Source organism: Helianthus annuus, chromosome 7 (assembly GCF_002127325.2).
Source record: "Helianthus annuus cultivar XRQ/B chromosome 7, HanXRQr2.0-SUNRISE, whole genome shotgun sequence".
Classification (NCBI taxonomy): Eukaryota; Viridiplantae; Streptophyta; class Magnoliopsida; order Asterales; family Asteraceae; genus Helianthus; species Helianthus annuus.
The window spans coordinates 148508960-148517978 of NC_035439.2; the positions used below are offsets into that span (position 1 = coordinate 148508960).

Genomic DNA, 9019 nt, shown 5'->3' on the forward strand with positions numbered 1-9019 from the left:
TTTGGATATGTAAAATAGTCATAACATCTAAAATTTAGTTGTTTTAAGTCTTTAAATTTTGATGCATAAAGATTTTTTTTTAAAGTACATGATGGTTACGATATTTATAGAAATATAAAATAAGTCGACATACTTAAATAATGATAGATGGTTTGCCGTTCTGTTTTAACTGTTTCTGTTCTGTTTTCGTTTGTATTTGTTCTTCTCCCAGTTTCTTACTGGCTCTATATCTATATATAGATGGTTTGCCGTTCAAAAAAAAAAAACTTAAATAATGATAATCCACTTTAGCACACGAAAATTTAGGAGGTTTGAAGTTTCTTCCAATGTGATTTTCCCTTCAGTGATTAAAGTTAAAGAAAAAAAAAGAGTCGAATTATGATTAATAACATAACTATAAAATGAAGGGCCCAACCGGGTTCGAACCGGTGACCTCTTGATCTGCAGTCAAATGCTCTACCACTGAGCTATGGACCCAATTGTTGGAATATTTAAGGTGAATAATTACATCTAGTCATCCAGGTATCTAGTGATGTTATAACTTGTATCAGTAAATAATCATGCACAATAGTTCTACATGTTTAGCAAATCATGTCTGCGAATATTTGGAACCGGATTGTACGAATGTGACCAATGATGAACCCTGTACTCGTGTTAGTTCAATACAATTACCGATTACATTAACTCGATTTCCCTATTAATATAAGTGCCTAAGGCGGTCCACCATGGGTTGGTTTGGGTTGCCTGAAAAATCAGTCTTTTGGATAACTAAATTAAGCCTGACAAAATGTAGTAATTATGTTCGGTCCAAACGAATTCTGACCAAAACTGGTTCGGGCTAAAACATGTTGGTTTAGAAGGAAAAAAGTTATCAAAATAGGTTTGCGCTATGATTGTTTTTATGGTGGCTAGTGGTGACGATGGGTGGTGGCGTACGCTCGACTGGTAGGTGGTGGCTAAGATAGTGGTGAACGTCCAAAACCATTGTATAATTTGATCACAAATGAACCCATAAAAAAAAACAAAAATTACCCAAATCAAGCAATCCTAAACACAACGTACTTTTTTTTTCAACGGCCAACAAATTCGTTTATTATACATACGCGGCTAACCAAAACCATTAGCCAAAAGTTATATACATCAACAGAAAAGACAAGTCATCTTTTGGAAAATACTCATAAGTTTTAACCCATTAAACATGATCAAATCGGTTCCTATTTTAACATAAACAAGTGATTAACATTACGTTATGCTTTTTCTTTAACTATGCTACCCGGCCCACCCCATCATATATTTTTTTTCTTTAACAGTACACTATACTTTTGGGTTGTGAGGCACGAATACATGTATCCTTCCTTTGACTAGTTGATTGCCAAGCTTCAGTGTTAATGCTAAATTGAATTTCAATACCACATAATTTAGCATACTGGTTGAAGACAAATTCAATATTTAGATCATTATAGTAGTTACCATAGATTAAATCTTTCCTTTGACCCGTTATAGAAGTTCCTCACATTAAGTTTGTAGGAAAACATTACATTATATATATCTATGGAACCCATTAAGTCTAAGTAACTTTAAAATCAACCTCCACCGTCGGATTTGGCTTTGATTAAATCTCAGCCATTTAAACTCAAAAAATAACCACCGTAGTGGCGGTTCTCAGCAGTTCTGGGCGGTTCCCATCGTCCCCTTTTATCTCCCCCACTTCGCCAACGGTTTCATACTTTCATCACGTCTTCCCATCTTGCCAACTCCACCTCCCCATTACCCCACGTACAAGGGTTTCATATTAATGATGGAGATAGGGTTAATTAATTTTGCAAACAGAAGTCTCCATTCCCCTCCAATATGACTACACATATTATGATCAACAATGAGGTCTTACTCTTTTAGCTCAAAGAGATCGATGCGACAGACTGACGAAAGGAGAGTGCGTCGTCTCGGTTGCGGATAGCGTCGTGTGTAGCGCGAGTGACATGGAGGATCGCGGTGGAGCTTTGTTTCTCGATTAAATAGTGAGGATTTCATTATCATTAGGTATTTAATTAATCATGAAACTATTAACTGTTATCTTTTATTCACTTCAATCTTCGATTTTTTTCTTGATTTGAAGGGCTGGATTCAACGAATAGGAATAAGAAGGGTCAAAAGTCAACATTTGGGATGTGTATGGTTTCAGATGCTCCTTCAGCATATAACCACTTCCAGGTATTCGACCTAATGCCTCAATGAACTTACATATTGAAAGTTTGCTAAAAAGGAAATGGGAACTGAAAATTATTGCACTTTTGAGTAGACTTTCCACACTTGCAAAGAGTGTATAACCATTATTTATTGGTTTTGTTGTACAGAATGTATATGAGTAGTTATTATTGTACAGTTGTGACAATTTGACTGCAAATAAAGGTAAAACTTACGAATTTTGTTAATTAGGCCTCAAATCGAAAGCTAGAAGGAAATGAAGTCCAGAAGCGATTGGGGAAGAAATATTCAATTCAATCATCAATTAACGCACGTTGTTCTCAGTCATTCATCATCATCAGGTAACCTAAGGTAACCTAACTGACTCGCCATTTCAAAATTTTATCGATTATTATCTTGAAGTTGTATATGGTTGGGTTTGCAATACTCTTGGAAACCTATTTTGAAATTACTATTTTGGAAAAGTAATTGGCAAATGGGTTGGAGAAGGAAAACCTACGGCTGTCCAAGTTCTAGACCAGTGGGTTGGAAAAGGAAATCCTTCGATCAACCAGATCTCCACAAGATAACTAAACACGTTTGGAAATTTTGTCTCTCCAGGTTCTATTCTACTATGTCTCTTTAGTTAGTGAACATGATATATTTTATTTCAATTCATAAGGTGTTTGATTCCATGTTACATTCCTCATTGCTTTGATATGGAAGTTTGACTTCTCCCTATTTATCGTTATTATTATTGCAATTCTCAATAATGGTGAGTTTTCTAATAATATTGTACATGATCCTTAACATTTTGATTAGCTTACTTTGATCCTTATTCTTTTCGTTTATGTTTTGCAGGGATAATCATGACAATCTCAAAGAACATGGTGAAAACTATTTAGATAGCTGGAAGCTAAAAGAGATCTTTGCTACTAGAGTCTAGAGTTGTACTTCGTGGTTACTTAAGCTTCAACGATAGTTATTCTTCTGGATCATGAAGGATACCGACTTTAGCTTGGGTAATAAGATATAGAACTTTTAAACATAACTTATTGCTATTTTGGTTGTATCCGTTTTACTTTTGTTTTCTTATTGGCATATGCAGGATTAATTTAGAGTTAAATCTCTGAGGACAACTGAGCCCGAGATGATGGCTGCTTTATATTTGCAAGTCAGTATTTTGAGCCAAGCTCTAATCTTTGTCACTTGCTCTTGATTGTTGGCCATATATGGAACGACCTGGGTTCTTACTAATGGGTACTTTCCTAGTAGCCCAATTGGTAAATATGTTTTCTTTTTCAGTTTTTAAGCTGTCAAAATTTAAGATTCTTAGTGGAATGTAGCATAATCTTTAGTATTGGCAGAGGGTTAGCACTTAAATTGTATTCAAAGAGATCATGCAGATGTAGGATGTTCAATGTGTTGTTGCAGAAATAATTGGCAGGGGTTAGCACTGAAATTGTTTCTAGAGAGATGATGCAGATGTAGGATGTTCAGTGTGTTGTAGAAATAATTGGCAGAAGGTTGGCATTTAAATTGTATCATAAAGATGCTGCATATATAGGATGTTCAATGTGTTGTTGTAGATACAGTTTGCAAAAGGTTAGTTTATAGATATATTTTCTCTATTCAGTGTTATTCAATTTAAAAATTATGTTTAAATTGTTGTATTACTTAGTTTATGCGGGTTTCGGCCATCTTTTTCAATATGTGCTATATAGTTGTATAGAACTGCAACTCTAAGCATCAAGTTCTAAATAGCGGTCGCAAAGGGGGGTTGAGTGGGTTGGGTAATTGGTCAAAATAGGTACTCTTGTATGGGTCGAAATAGGTCGAGTTGGGTTAACCTGAAACGTTCTTTGTCCAAATTTTTTATTCATCTTATAAGTAATCAGTCAAATAAGATTACAAATTTATATTATTTTGATAAAATTTTGTTTTTCTTAATAAAATATGTTAGGAAGTTTAGGCATGCAAAATACACTTTCACCTGTTTTCTTTCTAAGCTAACTTTAGTGATAAACACATACATCTATAACTTTTTTTAATTAACAAAAGTTAAAAAGTAAAATATTAATTGGTTTACCATCAAATGGGAAGGACACACCCTCCACCCTTACTATAAACTAAAACATAGAATTTTTTTATGATTTTGTTATCATAATTATTACCACTTAGAGTTTGCCTCCATTACAAGATTTTTACTAATTTGTTTCCAAATGATAGCGTAATGTTGTTACTTATGACGAAAGGCAACATCCTAACCTTGAGAAATGTGTTCTTAAAGATGCCTTATTCGAATTTTCACCGGTGTGTTCTCGATCTCTCTTTCTTGACACACATACGAACTGTTGCTTGCATACAAGCCATTAACCTTTTTCATGAAGGCATCAACCACTAAAATTCTTAATAAGATGAAATAAACGAGACCTCCAAAAACCGAATTCTAAAAACTTATATTAGAGCTACCAAGTCAGATTAAACCACAAATCTTCTATTTTCTTATATGCATTTCAGTAATACTTTTTTTTAATCACTTTGTGATTGTTTTACACTTGGTATTCACCTTTTTTGTTAGCTTACACAGTTGTGCACTTGTGCTATTATTCGACACCCGTCCACCGGACGGGTATTAAACTAGTTTAGTAATAAGTTCATCTTTTCGGCATTTATCCAAACACATTGTATGCAGGCTCAATTTTTGGCTGAATCATCTATTTAGTTAAGTCAACTCTATTGACAACAAAACCTCAAACTCTATTGATTTAGAGTTAATTACACAAATGGGTCCTGTGGTTTATACATAATTTCGCCTTTGGGTACTAACTTATTTTTTTAACAGGTTTAGGTTCTATGGTTTCAATTTTGTAACACCTTTGGGTACTAACACCAAAATTAGTTACTTAATGACTAAAATACCCTTGCATTTTTTTAAGTTTATCAATGTAACACATTTGGGTACTAACACCTAATTTTATTTAAGTTTAAATCAAGTTTACAAAATCTATTTATTTTTTTATTTTCATTGTTTTATTATATCTCTTAATTAACATAAACTCTATTTATTTTTTTTATTTTCATATTTTTATTAAATTTCTTATTTAACATAAAATCTACTTGTTACACCAGTATTTTTTTAAATAGATTTTTTTAAATAAAATCTACTAGCTATATACTTTTATGTAAATTAAATTTTCGTTTTCAATTTTGGATTGAAATGATTGATAATAATAAATATCTTTCATGTAAAAAAATTTAAGCATTTTTTTAACTCATTTTTTTGTTCATTTACATTTTACTATTTTAGAAAGATATTTAATTTACATAAGACTATATAGCTAGGTATTTTAAATAAAACTATATAGCTAGGTATTTTAGATAAAACTAAAAAAATTTAAGCCTTTTTTTAACTCGTTTTTTTTTTGTAAAATAGATATTTAATTTACATAAAACTATATAGCTAGTAGATTTTACTGGTGCAACTAGTAGGTTTTATGTAAATTAAATATGTTTCTAAAATAATAAAATGTAAATGAACAAAAAAACAAGTTAAAAATGGCTTAATTTTTTTTACATGAAAGATATTTTGTTATTATTATTATTATTATTATCAATCATATATATCCAAAATTCAAAACGAGTAAGGTTTACATTATTTAAAACTAGTAAGAAATTTAATTTACATAAAACTATATAGCTAGTAGATTTTATTTAAAAAATCTATTTAAAAAAATACTGGTGTAACAAGTAGATTTTATGTTAAATAAAAAATTTAATAAAAATATGAAAATAAAAAAAATAAATAGACTTTATATTAATTAAGAGATATAATAAAAAGATGAAAATAAAAAAAATAAATAGATTTTGTAAATTGATTTAAACTTAAATAAAATTAGGTGTTAGTACCCAAATGTGTTACATTGATAAACTTAAAAAAATGCAAGGGTATTTTAGTCATTAATTAACTAATTTTGGTGTTAGTACCCAAAGGTGTTACAAAATTGAAACCATAGAACCTAAATCTGTTAAAATAAAAAGTTAGTACCCAAAGGCGAAATCAGATATAAACCACAGGACCCATTTGTGTAATTAACTCATTGATTTATATTAAAACTACTAATGTAAACATTTTGTCAAAACACCTGATGTTCATGCAAAACCTTCAAGCATGAAAACTTACATTTTAACCATAAATAAAGCATGGATCATCCATTTTAACCAATATTGAAAATTTATAGTATCAACTCAGCCAAAAATATATAAGAAAGTCTGGTGGACAAACAGAAGGTGGCAATCGTATCTATATATGTCACACGAGGAGGAGTTGTTAATTAAACAGGCTTCACTTCGGCTTGAATTATTGAATCCATTATGTATATGTTTGAAGAAATTAGTTGCCGGTTGTATCTTTCTTCTTCGATTCTTGATAACAAAACAAAACAAAAACAGCCACAAAATTATCATCTCTAACTCGCTGGTTGCAAAAAGTTAGTTGGGAGTTTTGAGACCGAAATAGTTGTTGTCTCGAAAGCCAAATTTTTGTCGTTACCAGTCCCAAAATTCATATGACGTAGTATTAAACAAGATTGCAAAAAAAAAAAAAAAAAAAAAAAAAAAAAAAAAAACAAGATACATGCCATGATATATAAACAACGTAATCAGATAGCTACCTTTATAACTTGGTAGCTAGAAATATCAATATTCAAAACAATACACTGATGTTATAAAAATTGAACCATATAAAAAACTAAAACTTAATTACATGTAGTAGTAAACATATTTCTTGATTCCCAAGGCTTAACCTTCCCTCCAGGATACAATTGCATCGTGTATTGCTTCGCGATAAAACACCCCTCCGGTTGCGATGGCCAAAATGAACTAGAAACCAATCCATTCGTAGCTGCCGGGGATAAGCATTGTAAACGCCAAATAATAAGGGGTGCTCGGAGTGACATAGAAAACAAAAGCAAGCATCAACCATATCTTGTTGTGTGTATAGGGTTCAGTACCTTGGTAACATGTCTGAAGTGCACTAGTAGAAGCAACCATTAACCCCATGTATACGTTGTAGGGATTCTTTTCGGATACTAGCCGTTAATTTTTTATACATGGCAACATACAACGTTTATTTATTTCCCCGAATCTTGTCAGGATTTTAAATCAACCTAGACAAATTTAGTGATATCATTTGAGTTATTTCAACAATGAAAAATTAACGAAACGAAAATTAAAATTTAGTGAAACAAAAGGTTTGGCGCAAGGTTATGGCATTCGAAGCACGTCAGCGCAGCAAAAGTGGTCCGACGAGGAAGGAGTTTCTCCACGCATCGGAGTATGTCCTGCAAGGGAAGATCATGCCTACACATCGGAGTTAGTCCGACAAGAGCATAGCATTCTCGTGCGGCAGAGCAGTTCTGGCGCAGGAAGAGTTTGCTCGCGCGTCAAGATATGTCTGGTGAGGGCAGAGTGACCCACGCGTCAAAGCATATTTGACGATTTTGCTTGCCCGTCGGGATTGTTCGACAGATGTGGGAGGTTACTCGCGCGGCGGAGCTTGCCCGGTAGGTTTTGAAGTCTGATGCGGCGGTGGTGGCACGTGTCCGGCGAATGCAAGCGGCAGAATTTGTCCGTCATGCACAGCTGGCGGCAGGAGTGTGTGACAACCCTCACTAAACCAGGTATCCGTACGACTTAATTAACTATTAATTGTTGCCTAATTACTGTGCTTAACTGAGATTTATGATAAACTGCTACTTGATTTTTGATACTTGTACATATCTGCATCATACTTTGATTTTTCCGTCACTACATTATTTATTTACTGAACATTAGTGACAAACATGATGCACAAAAGCACAGTAGCATTTGAACGGATAACCTATTTGACATGCTGATATAGCCAGCATCAGGCAGACACTGCCTCTAAAGGCCTGAATGAGCCAGAAATATTTTACTACACCCGTAGTGTGTGTAGGATACAAGGGTTGTATAATTGCGTCTCTAGGAATAAGATATAGAGATTGGATGTGCCTAAAACGTATTCTAAGCACAAAACACAGCACTTTTATCTACATACTAGCTTCTAGCTAATTAATAAAGTGCCAAAACATGAGGAATTATTCCTGACACCTTGCAGAATAAATTGTGTCGCTAAAAATATTATTTACAACGCTTAAAGGATTACTTAAGCACTTTAACGGATTACTATCCGACCGAACAACCGGACTATACCCGGAACATAAAAATATTGCCAGAAATATTATTGGTATTTTTCTGAGCCAGTTAGGGTCCCTGATTACCCTAACACCCGCTTTATAACGCATTAAACAACTAACGGGGTTAATCCCTAAAGTTAACCGACTTAACCAAACTAAACTCTAACTGAACAATCGAGATCGAACCGGATGGCATTCCCCCTCAATGGAATCGGCCAACTAGGTGGGACCAAGGGAGTACAACTTTTTATTATTTTATTAGATTTCGTGGATATCTAGAGCATGAAACCGATGGACGATAGCGCTAAAATTCTCTATATAAACACACACACACAAGACTCACACACAAACCAACATCACTCTCTCTCCCTCCTTGCCCCCTCCCTCTCGGCCGAACATACCCACCACCATCCATCCATTTTCGAGTTCGTGTCTTGCCATTCCGAGCATATACTAGTGTCGGGGATCACGTATAAGGAAGCCGGAAGCAAACAGAAGTTGAAGGACCTCGCTCACTTGCTTTTATCCACGCCGTTTTCGCCAAAGATCTTCCCTAGCCCCGAGCTAGAGGTATAACATTTAAAACTAGTTCTTGAACGTATCTAAAGTGGTTAAAA

General features: G+C 33.7%; 1 long non-coding RNA gene and 1 other non-coding gene across 5 annotated transcripts; one reads left to right on the plus strand and one right to left on the minus strand.

The window, feature by feature from the left end:
• Positions 1 to 405: 405 nt before the first annotated feature.
• On the minus strand, positions 406 to 477 carry TRNAC-GCA. The gene has a single exon. It is a non-coding gene; the product is annotated as a tRNA-Cys (tRNA).
• Positions 478 to 1549: 1072 nt separating this feature from the next.
• Positions 1550 to 3869, plus strand: LOC110869279. Of its 4 annotated transcripts, none has more exons than XR_004863076.1 (5): positions 1550 to 2040; positions 2117 to 2211; positions 2437 to 2805; positions 3046 to 3206; positions 3293 to 3869. It is a non-coding gene; the product is annotated as an uncharacterized LOC110869279 (long non-coding RNA). The 4 variants fall into 4 exon arrangements; XR_004863077.1 differs by having other exon boundaries at positions 2437 to 2556; positions 2671 to 3206; XR_002553012.2 differs by having other exon boundaries at positions 2437 to 3206.
• Positions 3870 to 9019: the final 5150 nt, after the last annotated feature.